Source organism: Heptranchias perlo, chromosome 23, assembly GCF_035084215.1.
Source record: "Heptranchias perlo isolate sHepPer1 chromosome 23, sHepPer1.hap1, whole genome shotgun sequence".
NCBI lineage: Eukaryota > Metazoa > Chordata > Chondrichthyes > Hexanchiformes > Hexanchidae > Heptranchias > Heptranchias perlo.
In genome coordinates, this window is record NC_090347.1 from 16412958 (window position 1) to 16426383 (window position 13426).

At 40.8% G+C, this 13426-nt stretch overlaps 1 protein-coding gene across 2 annotated transcripts in view; it reads right to left on the minus strand.

Moving 5' to 3' along the window:
- Positions 1-12376, minus strand: part of LOC137341123 (transcription factor MafG) — a 31852-nt gene extending 19476 nt beyond the window's left edge. The window contains exons 1-2 of one of the 2 annotated variants that reach the window (XM_068004065.1): positions 12252-12376; positions 10996-11051 (exon numbers count right to left, since the gene is read on the minus strand). The gene's annotated coding sequence lies outside the window, so the exon portion shown is untranslated. The remainder of the gene's footprint in view (positions 1-10995; positions 11052-12251) is intronic. The other variant, XM_068004066.1, reaches the window with a different exon arrangement.
- Between the last annotated feature and the right edge of the window lie 1050 nt (positions 12377-13426).

A 13426-nucleotide genomic window follows, 5' to 3' on the forward strand; every position in this document is an offset into this window, starting at 1 on the left:
GTGAAAGCTTGTCTGTTGGGAGGGCCAACGGAAATTAGTGCAAAGAGGCTGGGTTTAAAAATAGCTAATGGCAACATAGGCCCAGTGTGACGGAAAAAATTGCAGGGTACTTCTCAGATTAATGGTGGGGCATATGCATGAATTTGACATGAACAACTTCCAAGTTGCTCATGAGCGACATAGCTTGCTCATTTTTGAATCCTACAGAGACGCACCAACATTCCATTTAGACTATATCAATATTATTTAAGAAACCTGCTATAACTTCATATGTCTCCTTCAAAAAGGAAAGGCATGTCAGTTCTGAAGAATTGAGAATTTTGACACTTTTTACACACTGTAGCAGCGTAGGTGCCCTAGGCTTGCAAAGTAATACAAACCTAGTCATCTACTAAAAAGGTGCTATCTAGGTGTTAAAGCATTCAGGCAGCTAAAGCACTGTTCTCCCATGTCACATCACAAATCAAGTTCCCTCTAACTAAACAAACCCACCAGTGTGCCTTAAACCCTAGGTTAGAAGAGTTTCTCCCTACTTCAGCAATGCCTTGTGCCAATTTGTACCATAGATTCACCTACCCACTAGGAATGAAGGCTGCTCAAAAGTATTTCATTTTGGGCCTGACATAATGTGCAGTTGGGTTGTATACTGGAAGAAATGGTCTTATTTAATGTGGTTGTCGCTATTCATGGAGAGAATCTCTTTATAAGGTGTTAGATTTTTAGATTTCAAGACCGGTTTGGTCCTGTTTTTCAAGCAGTGAGGAGAATAATGGTTACCAACAACAACATCTTGCATTTATATAGCACCTTTAATGTACTGAAATGTCCCAAGGCGCTTCACAGGAGCATCATTAAACAAAATTTGACACCAAGCCACCCAAGGAGATATTAAGCAGGTGACCAAACACTTGGTTGAAGAGGTAGGTTTTAAGGAGTCTTAAAAGGGGCGAGAGGAAGAAAGGGCGAAAGGGCGAAAGAAAATTCCAGAGCTTAGGGCCGAGGCAGCTGAAGGCACGGCTGCCAATGGTGAAGCGATTAAAATTGGGGATGCGCAAGAGGCAAGAATTGAAGAAGTGCAGAGATCGTGGAGGATTGTAGGGCTGGGGGAGGTTACAGAGATAGGGAGGGGTGAGGCCATGGAGGGATTCGAAAATAAGGATGAGAATTTTAAAGATCGAGGCGCTCCTGGACTGGGAGCCAATGTTGGTCAGTGGACACAGGGGTGATGGGAGATTGAGACTTGATGATAGTTAGCATACGGGCAGCACAGTTTTGGAACAGCTCAAGTTTATGGAGGGTGAAAGATGGGAGGCCGGCCAGGAGAGCGTGGAATAGTCCAGTCTGGAGGTAACAAAGGCATGGATGAGGGTTTCAGCAGCAGATGAGCTGTAGACCAAAGTCTACAGTACATTGTTTGGCCATTGTTTTCAGTGATGAATGTGTGGTTACGTTGCATTTTACACTGTGCATTTATGTCAGCTGCTAGAAATATTGTCAAACAGGTAGCTTGGTTCTGGGTGAGGCAAGGTTACTGAAAAACATAATGCAGAGAGGTCGTTTAAGCTCAGGGCTGTGGGCTTGCATCTGTGGTTGAAAGGTGGTCGCTGGTTACCCAGGTTATTTAACTCAAGTGTGAGACCACAGACACAGCATCAATCACTATAAATCAAGATATCCTTAAATGGAGCTCAGAATGGGTGAATCAGGCCACCCAAGACTTCTTCAGCAGGGATGAAAATTCTTGCCCACCTTGTTCAGGATAACAAAAAAAACTGATGCAAGGATAAGTTTTAGCACCACTTGCTCGTGCTATTGTTAAAGCAGGCCAGGCCCTCATTTTCTGGCACACATGGGAATGAGAAGGATTAGACATTCTCATAAAAGTTAAATAATTCAAATTTACGGAATGTTTGAATCAGAGAAAGATTTAGGCTTGGTACATTCTACAAAGTTAGCAGTGACTTGCAATTTTTTTTTTCTTCCTTCCCGTGTCCCGCAATGATATTTGACACATCAGAAGATGCACAGTCTGTTCCAACAAGGATCAACTGGCCTTTACTAATTTAACACAAGATCATAGATTGTAATCTAGACTACAGTACTACAGATCATTTTGTGAAGGCTACATCCTGCTCTGAAATTATTTTCTATGCAGTATCTCCACATCTGACAGCAGTTCAGTTCTATCTAGGCCAAGGAGAATTTAACTGGGACAAACTGCTTTCTTTCGAATCATACGAGTGCAGGGAGTTTGGGAGCCCAGCAATGCCCTTTCTGCCCCGTCTCCCACTCCTCGAGAGCAAGGTCAGTCTTCTTGATTTCCTACTACTTCCCACTCCCACCAAATCCTGCATTCTAAAGTTATGAACAGTACAATTACTGATTTTTCTTTTTTTTTTAAGGAAAAAGGTTGGCCTGAAGAAAAGATACATAATTTGGAGGGGGAAAAATGCAAAGTTTGTCTATTTATATGCCCAAGAAAATGGTCCCAGGACTCTTAAAGGGGTCGCCTACTTACTGTCCCATAAAAATGCTGCCAACTGTAGCCCCTGCCCTGCTCAAACTTTAGACATGCTATTTCTAGTTCCTGCCCCACTAAGGATTTTTCAATAAATAGCATTAAAATGCAAGATTCATGATGGGAGCATCTGTTTTTTTTCCCCCCCAATTGTTTGATCATGGTTTATGATCACATGGCTGGCAGGGGGTGGGGTTAGGGGAAAGAGGAATTGAAGCGAAGAGGAAAGAGAAAGGAAGTAGTAAAGGTTTCTTTGCTTGGACAAAGTGTTAAGACTCCCAGGAAGAAGAGGGGTTGCAAGACATACAGGAAGACAATCTGACAAACTGTCATTTTCTAATGCGGAAGACAGAACTAGTTCTATGGTTTCCATGACCCTTTCGCTGCCAATAGCTGCTCGGAGACTGGCCTCATTCATACTGTAAAAACATTTTAATTTAAATCAAAAAAAAATCGTGCAATTGCTTTTCAGAGGATGATAAAAAAACATTCTCACTTAGTGGAAATTATTCTAATTCCAAGGAATTCACATTGCAAATGCATTACACATACACCTGGAAATGTCTCACCCACATGTCCGTTCAGATCATCAATCAGATTTACTTTATTTTCAGATCAACCACCTGGGATGAGACTTGCAGCTAAGATGGTGATTTGCTCTCAGGCCACTGCGAATACTCCTGGCAGTTGTCAGCCAGGGACCACCCGGGCATGTCTTCAATCATCCCCCAAGTCTGTCCCTGTTCTATGGCACGAATTGTTAACATCTTTCTCCCTCCCCAAATAGACAACACTTTGAAATGAAACTTTTAATAGACTTTTAAGGGAAGCTGATTTTAGTAATATTTATAACCAGAGAGATCAACAGCAGGACTCTTGACCACCACAGCAGTTCCGCCAGGAAATGACGGCAGCACTAACACAAACTGAGCACAAATCACGGCTCAAAGTCAAAGATCCAATGGAACAATAGTACACTGATAAGGAAAAGATGGCATTAGTCACTAAGGACGACCTGGCACCAGCCACAGGGTTTGTCACGACAGCACACTGCATCAGTATACACAAAATCAAAGTCACCAAACACTACAGCAAGTCACATTCATAATCTGGTGCAAGGCTAGAGGATGTCTTCACTGTGAAATATTAAAAAGCTGTCCAATGCTGAAATAGGACGCCTGTAAAGTCAAGTGCATACTGACTAGGATGCCTATAAATCTGTAAAAATAGGACATTGCAGGTTTGAGAAGTGGGTCAAGGTGCTTTTAGTTTTGAGCACAGGCCGTTCCCAAATGAGCTCTTATGGAAAGCACTGAATGGGGAGAATTTGCATCAGTGCAGGGGAAAGAAAATATATTCACATCACGGGCTATAATATTAGCTTTTGCACAGACTCCTAACACATTTTTAAACAAATGAATAAGGTTTGAATTAAACTAGGACAATAAGCACTCATTAAATACTTTAATGGGAGAATTAACAAAACCACATGTGGCTATTTACCTAGCCGACTTGAAGCTTGAAAGCAATGATGAGAGCCAGGTTTTGAAGTGCATCAAACTAAAGCAGACACCCAGGATAAGGTCCTACAAAGTTCTCAAATGTTCAGGAAAATTGCCACCTCGTACAAAGTCTTAAAAAAATTAGTTTCCTTCTTACAAACCTTGGGAAAAGAACCAGAGGGGAGATGAGGAGAATTTTTTTTTTAAAAACACAATGAATTGTTATGATCTGGAATGCACTGCCTAAAAGGGTGGTGGAAGCAGATTCAATAGTAACTTTCAAAAGGGAATTAGATATATATTTGAAAAGGAAAAATTTGTAGGGCCGTGGGGAGTGGGGCTAATTGAATAACTCTATCAAAGAGCCGGCAAAGGCATGATGGGCCTAATGGCCTCCTTCTGTGCTGCAAGATTCTATGAAGTCACCATACGGTTGGATTTCAATGAGCAGCACAGGTTACTGAAAATATACGTACATGCAATGCTTTCGTGCCTATACTTTGAAGTTCAGCAAATATGGTGACTCCCATCGTACAGAGTTTCAAATATAAATTTTAAAATTGGATGCAGGGCTGTATTTTTCACATGAATACTTGGGGATAAGGGCCTTATCCTGAAGAAACTCCTTTAAAAGTCTTATGTAACTATCAACCTGTGAAATCATTTGCCAACTGAAATGCAATGATCTCGCCATGAATGTAGTATGGTAACAAATCCTGACCAATAGTGCAGATATTGTACCAATTTTCAAGAAATGATTGTTATATTGTAAAACTGAAATGCAATAGGTTGCATTTATTGTGAATTAGTTAACTGAGCTCACAAATATAGATTGTTTTCTATAGGCTGCATGAGCTCACTTGAAAAGGCACTGTAGATAACACCAAACATCTGTGTGAAAGGGACACCCTCATCAATTACAAAAAACAATGGAACAGAACGATTTTTTCCAAACACGAGAGGGTCTGAAACAATCTTCCAGCTGCACAGAACTCCATGAAATCAACTGATGTGGGTCAAGCAACTACCTGAAAGCAATATATTGCAGAATAGATCAGTGTCAAGTCTTTTCTAGTCCCATTTGGAAGAAAAGCATTTCTTCAAAGTGGGCTTTTAAGAATTTTCACATCATCAAGATCGCTAAATACTTGTGTGTGGTCCTGATGCAATTTAAATTGTAACTCGGTGACTGAAATTCGAGTCCTAGATTTATTGGTTTTATGCTCTCAAAGAGCACTGCTATCTTCGCCACATCTCAACTGTTCAGGCCAAAAATTACCAGGAACAAGTGCCCTGTGATAAGAATATTGACACGTTATTGTACTGGTCTTGTTGTGTATCAAGTTACAATGAGACTGTTATAGTCTTTATTCATTAATGTTAAATACCCAATTGCTCAAATGTCTATTAAAAAGCACTTATGGCCATGTGGCTGGAAGGGACACAAGTGCAGTTAGCATGGTGTAGACTGTGGACACAAAGAAACTATGCAGCACTTTCAGGAGCCATATCCTCAGCTCCCACCCTCATGTTCACTGTACACCAGCCTCCCTTTTCTTTATTAGAATCTGCAGCAACAACATCAGCAAAGCCATTATAACAGTGACTACACTGCAAAGTACTTCATTGGCTGTAAAGCGCTCTGGCATGTCCTGAGGTCAAGGAAGGTGCTATATAAATGCAAGTCTTTCTTTCTTCTTTGAATGGTGCCATGGGAGCTTTTTACGCCCACCTGAGAGGGCAGATAGGGCCTCGGTATAACGTCTCATCCGAAAGACGGCACCTCCGACTGTGCAGCGCTCCCTCATTACTGCACTAAAAGTGTCAGCTTAGATTCTGCACTCAGGTTTTGGAATGGGGTTTAGTATCATAGTATGGTATAGCACAGGAGGTGGCCATTCGGCCCATCGTGCCTGTGCTGCCACTTTGAAAGAGCTATCAATTAGTCCCATTCCCATGCTCTTTCCCCTTAGCCCTGTAAATTTCTCTTCAAGTATTTATCTAATTCCCTTTTGAAAGTCACTAATGAATCTGCTTCCACACCCTTTCAGACAGTGCATTCCAGATCATAACAACTCACTGTGTAAAACAATGTTTCCACATGTCGCCTCTGGCTCTTTTGCCGATCACCTAAAATCTGTGTCACAATACTCCAGTTTGAAACCGCAATCTGCTGACTCATGGTAAAAGTGCTATCGCTGAGCCAAGGCTGACACCTCGATAATTTGAATTAATTAACTTTGAATTAAGAGTAGATGGCACACACCTTTTAAAATAAAGAAATTTTGAAGGCCATCACATTACAAAATGTATCTATTCAAAAGCAAAAGGGTACTGCCCTCACCCAAAGCTCTTGAGCAAGTATGAGAAGTGCAACCTTGTGGGTGCTCAGATCAGCTTCAAATACCTAGCTGCAATGGTAACTAACACCCAAGCTCTCAGCCTGATGCACAGTCATTTACACATGGAAAACAAAACCTCCTTGAACCATGTTCTGCTGATTTAAGATTTTCTTGTGTTCACTACAGGGCTGAAGACAGACAAGTTGATACAGATTAGCATGGCTTTAACTTGAAAAGAAAATGTGTTTCAAAATGTCCTAAATCACTAACAAAATGCAACAATTTAATTTTAACCAACAGCTTATGAATAATAAACAGTCACATAATACCCAGTAATCTAGATGAATACCAGCAATGTACATGACAGGAAACCAATTTCCTGCACACCTAAACCACTGCACAAGTTTATCCTCAAAGTGAAACAGCCCTCTTCCTTGTCATACTTCTTTATTGTTCAAGCTTCTTCAGGACAGGTTCAAATCCAAACTAACAACCTCATCTAAAAGTGGCAAAAGGCAGGGTGGATAGTTCCCTGGAAAACTGCATGGCCAGCAAAGTTTAAGGGGATACTACAGTACAGTAAACAAGAGAGTTGGCCAGGATAGAGCTACATATTAGTGCACTTTCTGAGGAGGTCCAAGACTTTACGGTATGCACTGTACATATACCAACACTATCACAGTCCAAACACCAATCTTTTACTGTACATTACACTGTACAGCCTGATTGAGGGGGTGGAGTACGAGGTGGTATTTGTTGAATTGTGAAATCCTGATGAATCAGCAACTCTGCCTGATAATACTATTATATTCCCCATTTACTGTTCCGCTACCACACAAACATAATCCATTCTTTCCCCTGCAGTACCAGCACATCTTGAAGTACAGTTTTGAGTTTAAAGTATATTCCCAGCATAATCATAAAAAAAATACAAGGTGCCCTCATAGCAAGGATTTAAAAATATTTCTCTTCCTTCCTCCCACGCAAAGGTTCTGAGAAGGCAAGGAATCTGGCCTCTGCAGCTCTATAATCTAACCACAGCAAGTAAACAAAAACAGCCCAAGTGTCTCTCCATTCCTGCTGTGGGGCAAATGCCTTGCCTCTTTGTCTCTTCATATGCCCCTTCCTCAGCTGAGATTGTGTGGGATTTATTGTAGCGGCAAACTATACAATTCTGACAACACATTGGTATGCCAACCCTTTTGGGAAACCTAGAATAGATTATTGTTGAAATGCACTTCAATCTAAACCTGCTCAGCCAATTCTTCTCATTACAGAAAATTACAATAAACGCACATCAAACCACGACAAAGTCACTTCCATTTTACGACACACTTTAGAATTCATTTTTCCAACTCTGAGCTTTCTCAGTGCACCACAACTTCTCAAGTACACCGATCACGGAATTTGAAACATGGCGCGGTGAAGCTCGACAGCTGAAAGCAGGTCTGGCAGTTGGCATTTGCAAGATCAGTGCGAGTGAGTAAAGGACGGCGGCTTCAAAAGCTGTGCATGAGGGAAGGTCTGAGCAGAAAGCCACAGCCAAGAGTCTTTGCCAGCCCATCCTCACAATTTACTGCGAATGAGGGCAAAGCTGCAGGTAGAGGTAACATTAAGAGTGCGTGGGCAGAAAACGGAAAAGGGCATAGGTGTGGAAAGAGAGCACAGGCATGGAATGATCCATCTGGATAGTAAACAATAAAGCAGCACAGATACCATTCAGCAGCTACAGCTCTGCATTTTCAGTTTTTATTTGTGAAAAGAAGTCCCAGGAACTTCCCACGGTTCACGATGGACCTTTCACAGTTAGAAAACAGAAAAAAAAAATCAAAAGTTGAGTGAAAAGTCAGGAAAAAAATTCCTTGTGGTTGAAAAATACATGTGATAGTCATCAGTATTCACTGTGTGTATTCTCTATAATGTGTGAGTGTATAAAGTGATACACTAGGACTCCTCAACATAATCAGAATGCAGGCCAGAAAGAGAAATGCAGATTTTTGGGATTCCAGAAACATCGTAAAGGCAGCTTTTTAAAACGAGGGCATAACGGGAACCAGGAGAGTGAGAAAAAAAAAAGTGGAAATTCGAGGGTTGGGGGGAGGAAACGAATGCCCCGAGGGGGAAGTAGAAATTTTCCTCCCAAAAAAGCAGCAAAACTGAAAATGTGGAGCCTTAACATTCGCACATACAGTATCTGTAGCACAAACATGCAAAACCTCGGAACAGAAATTGCTATCTGCTGTTCAGGAAGGAAGGAAGAGCAGAGAGGGAGTTGTCAACTGCACATAAAAGTCTAAGTCTTGTGTAGTAAATATCAGCAGCAAGTTCTGTTTTTTTTTAAAAAAAAAAGCATTTCATACACTATTTACTGTTTATTCTATTTTGGAGGAATATTGTACAAAGGCTCCATCAAAGGGTTTCTGAGCTGCTGGAAACAACTCTTTAAAAAACAAAAAGCAGAAAAACTGCAGATGCTGGCAATCGGAAACAAAAACAGAAAATGCTGGAAACACTCAAAAGGTCAGTTAGCATCTGTGGAGAGAACAGATGTGTTACCCTTTCAGATATTAACTCTTCAGTTCTGAAAAAGGGTCTGTACCTGAAATGTTAACTCATCTGTTCTCTCTTTTCCACTCAACAGCTCTTAGCTCTCTTTATTAAAAAAAAGTCCATCCAAGTCTCAAATACTGATCCCAATATGTGGGGAGGCTCTTCTGTCATTTCGCGCTACTAGAAAGGATACAATAAAAATCTTCCTTCATTCACCACCAGCATCTCAGTCAGAAGATTTTGTCAATACAATTATGACTAGTGCTCCTCTGAATTTTCCTCCCTTGTCCTTGTAAGCTTTTCCTCCTCCCTATGTTGAAACCAAGGCTCATTGTATAGACTCCTACACTAACCCATTCTTTCCCAGGACTTCAAAACAGTGCAACGTCTTATCTCCCTTTTTGTCCCCAGTGCTCAGGCTTTTAAAACCCAAACTTGGCATCATTATTTCCTGGTTTACTCATTTCATTTCAACTTTGGTGGTGTTCTGCACAATAGGTCTCACTTTTGTTTCTCAATAAAAACTTCTGTACAAGTTAAACGGTAAATCAGTAGTTCTAGCTTGTACTGTACCAGCATATCAAGTTTTACTGAATTTAAGAGTCCATTTCAAGCTATCCTAATCATGTAAGATTGTTTTAAATCCAGAAACGACATGTGTGTGTTTGAGTTCGAACCTTGTTACCTGTATTTAAAAGTAATTGTATAAAATGCAAAAATTTCCTCATTTAAAAAAAATCGCTAATAAAACATTGGAAATACCAATTTTAGTTTTAGGCACAACATTTGTGTGTGATAAAGTAGTAAGGGTGTAACTAAAATCAGGAGTTCAATCACCTTGCCCCATAACCACACAAACTAGTTTCAGGAATTTGGCAACTATGCATGTGGTAGTTATACATAGGCCTACAGTACGATCAGAATACCAGTGCATTACTGAAGGAAGGACTGAGGTATTGACATGAATATTGCGTCCTGAGAATTATAGCCATAATTCAGCAGCTTCTCGCCACATTATCTGATTCCAAATGCTGTCCAATCCACCCCAAAACTCTAAGTAAATACTTGATTAGGGATGGAACAAGTTCTGGTTGGAACTGTAATCAAAGCTTTAAAAATAAATTGTAAAAGTTCATGCCACTAATTATATATATGAGACAAGCATGGCCAATATTGATTTCTGAAACAACAACTTGTACAATTCTGATGAATTAGTAATTCTATGTTTTAAATCAGAAAGAACAGTACAGCATCAACTGTCAAGTGTCAACATAAAAAAGTTTACGTGCATGGTGGCAGTGTTTAAAAGGGCTGTGTAGAAGTGATAAATTACCCGGAATGAAACTTGATCTGTTTCTACCATAACTGAACATGCTTAATAAATCTGAAGTTTTTTCTTTGCTGAAGTTAAAGTTTTGTGTCAAGCACAGATAAGTCGGTAAGTTTCCATCTAGTGCACAGACACAGTACTTATAATACTGTTGCAAAGAGGAAAGATACTTGAGAAAATTTACACAGCTGTAATTCACTCAGTGGAAGGGATCATATCAAACTGATGAAGTGACGCTCATGCAATTTACCAGTGTCAGCAAAATCCAGAGATTGAATTACAGCTACTAAACCTCCCCAACAGGGTTGGGTATTTTAAATATATACACTGCAGTCTTTTACAGTTCTGTAATACAACTTTTTAATTTGCCAAAGTTACACACAAGGAGAATTATTTGAGTGGGACATTTGTTACATGAAAGGCACTACTGTTATTGAGTGGTGTCTCAGCAGCTAACATGGCACTGACCGATATCAGAAAGGTAGTAGAATCCTCTGTGAAATAACAACTTCAAAATTCATGTAAAAAAAAAAGTAAAATCATTTTACATATCAATGACCAAGAGAATTCACCACACAGTATACTTCCATTACTAAACTGGTACAAATATAATCTTTTTCATGTATCATATAATAAGCTACCTCCCTGGTTAAATTGGAACACCATGGTGGTTTAGCCTCTCAGTTCATCTTATCATCTCCCTTGCTGCACCATTCTCCCATTTCTCACACATTGCAGAACATCAATTCTTACCTTTAAAAACAAGCTCCAAATATTGGCCCTAATGAGTCAGCAGCTCTCATGTACACCTGCAAGTGCAATATTTATACAAGGCTTTTATTACAAGACCATTAAAACAGAATTACTATCCCACCTTCCACCATAATGCCAGACTAATAATTCAACAACTGGGTTGCATACTCCCATTGTTTTTCTCTCTACCCACTCCAGATGATCAGTATGAGACCCTAGAAATGAATCATCAACTCTCCCTCTGATAGGCACACACATATTTCCACCAATAGCATGATATGCCTACAAACCACCAGTCTTACTGTATCCATTACGTGGATTTTTCCACACCATTCACCTGAGGAAGCTTGTGGAATTTAAAATAAATTTGTTGGACTATAACTCGGTGTTGTAAAATTGTTTACAATGTATCCATTACAGAATACCACTTTTGTATACTGACTAACTGGAGCTGAGTCAGCAGATCTAATTTGCACACATATTCATATGATTATTATCCTAGCCCTGTTAAGGCCCATCCATTGGCCAGTCTTTCACAAAAAACAATTCCTGAAAAAATATTGTATTTTTCAAAATTAAAGGTAGGATTTTTGAAAAAGAAAATAACCTTCTGCTCTTTCTTAAGGAAACAAAAATTATTGATGACCTATTACTTTCCAAACAGTCCCTCATCACCAAATTACCTAATACAAATATAAAAAGCTCAGTCAGATGCACAAAGTCACCAGTGCATATAATCATACCAGTGTGATCATATTCCTCTTACTGTCCTTTAATAAATCAGTCCCCTTTTATCCAGCACAGGGCACCAGTCTGCTGCCAGATGGTGTACCCTGAGTCAGCAGCTCTCATATATACACACACATTATATGTATATATTTTCAGACAAGTGCTATCATATTACACATTGTCTCGTTATAAACCTGTCCTGTTCTCTCCATTTAAGAGCAAGGATGGTGCCAATTTCACAGTGTGGGGACCCTGAGTCAGCAGCGCTCTTATTCATATATATATATATATATATATTTGTGTGAAGCTATTGCACCGCTCCCATTCTGAAGCAGTCCCATTCTCTTCTTTCCCTCCATTGCAAACCCCAGTGCCCAGGCTGTCTGACTCAGGCTGGTATGACCCTGCTGATGAGTCAGCAGCTCTCTCATACATACACACACACTCATTGCGTTTGCACACTCAGCAAAACACGGCCCCTTTTCTGCCCCATTTACCCCGCCGAACCCGACCTTTTTCTCACTCACCGACTCCTGGGAAACTCCCCGACACGACGGCGTAGGTTTGAGACAGAAATAGGCAGGAAAGGGGCCTGTTTTTCCCCCTTTTAGAATTGAAGGAATTTCCCCCCACTCGTTGTTTGCGCTTGTGCCGAGGCCAGACGTCAGATGATGTTTTGTCATGTGGCTTCATTCATGAAGCTCTACGCAACGGGCAAACTTTTAAAGGCACAGGCACAGCCCACTGAGTGGGCAGGCATTGCACACCCGTCTTACACCAACACTGTCAGCATTACCAACAGACACATTTCCCAGCTCTTTTTTTAAAATGAAAACAACCAAAAAATAAAGAACTCTGCAGACTTTTTTTTAAAAAAGTATTCACAAATTAAATGCAAATGAGAAAACTTACATAAAATCCATCTGACAAGATCCAGATTATGAACCCCACCTGCTACTTTTATACCAAGCATCTATGGGAAAGTCAGCCCTGGAGGTGGTGATCCACCCCGATCAGACCTGCGCCGTACCCGGCAGGAAGATCTCTGATAGCCTGGCGCTACTCAGGGATACGATTGCCTACGTACAGGACAGTGGGGTGAACACCTGCCTGATCAGCCTGGACCAGGAGAAGGCCTTTGACAGAATATCCCACACGTACATGATGGACGTGCTCTCCAAAATGGGGTTTGGGGAGGGAATCCGCAATTGGATCCAACTGCTCTACACAAACATCAGTAGCGCAGTTTCAATCAACGGGTGGGAATCAGAAAGCTTTCCGATCAAATCTGGAGTCAGGCAGGGCTGTTCTCTCTCCTCCGTCTTGTTCGTGTGTTGCATCGAACCCTTTGCCGAGTCCATCAGGAGGGATGCGGGCATAAGAGGGGTGACGATCCCAGGCAGCGGAGGCACTCAGGTCTGTGTACAGTTCTGGTCACCCTATTATAGAAAGGATATTATTAAACTAGAAAGAGTGCAGAAAAGATTTACTAGGATGCTACCAGGACTTGATGGTTTGACTTATAGGGAGAGGTTGGATAGGCTGAGACTTTTTTCCCTGGAGAGTAGGAGGTTAAGGGGTGATCTTATAGAAGTCTATAAAATAATGAGGGGCATAGATAAGGTCGATAGTCAAAATCTTTTCCCAAAGGTAGGGGAGTCTATAACGAGGGGGCATAGATTTAAGGTGAGAGGGGAGAGAT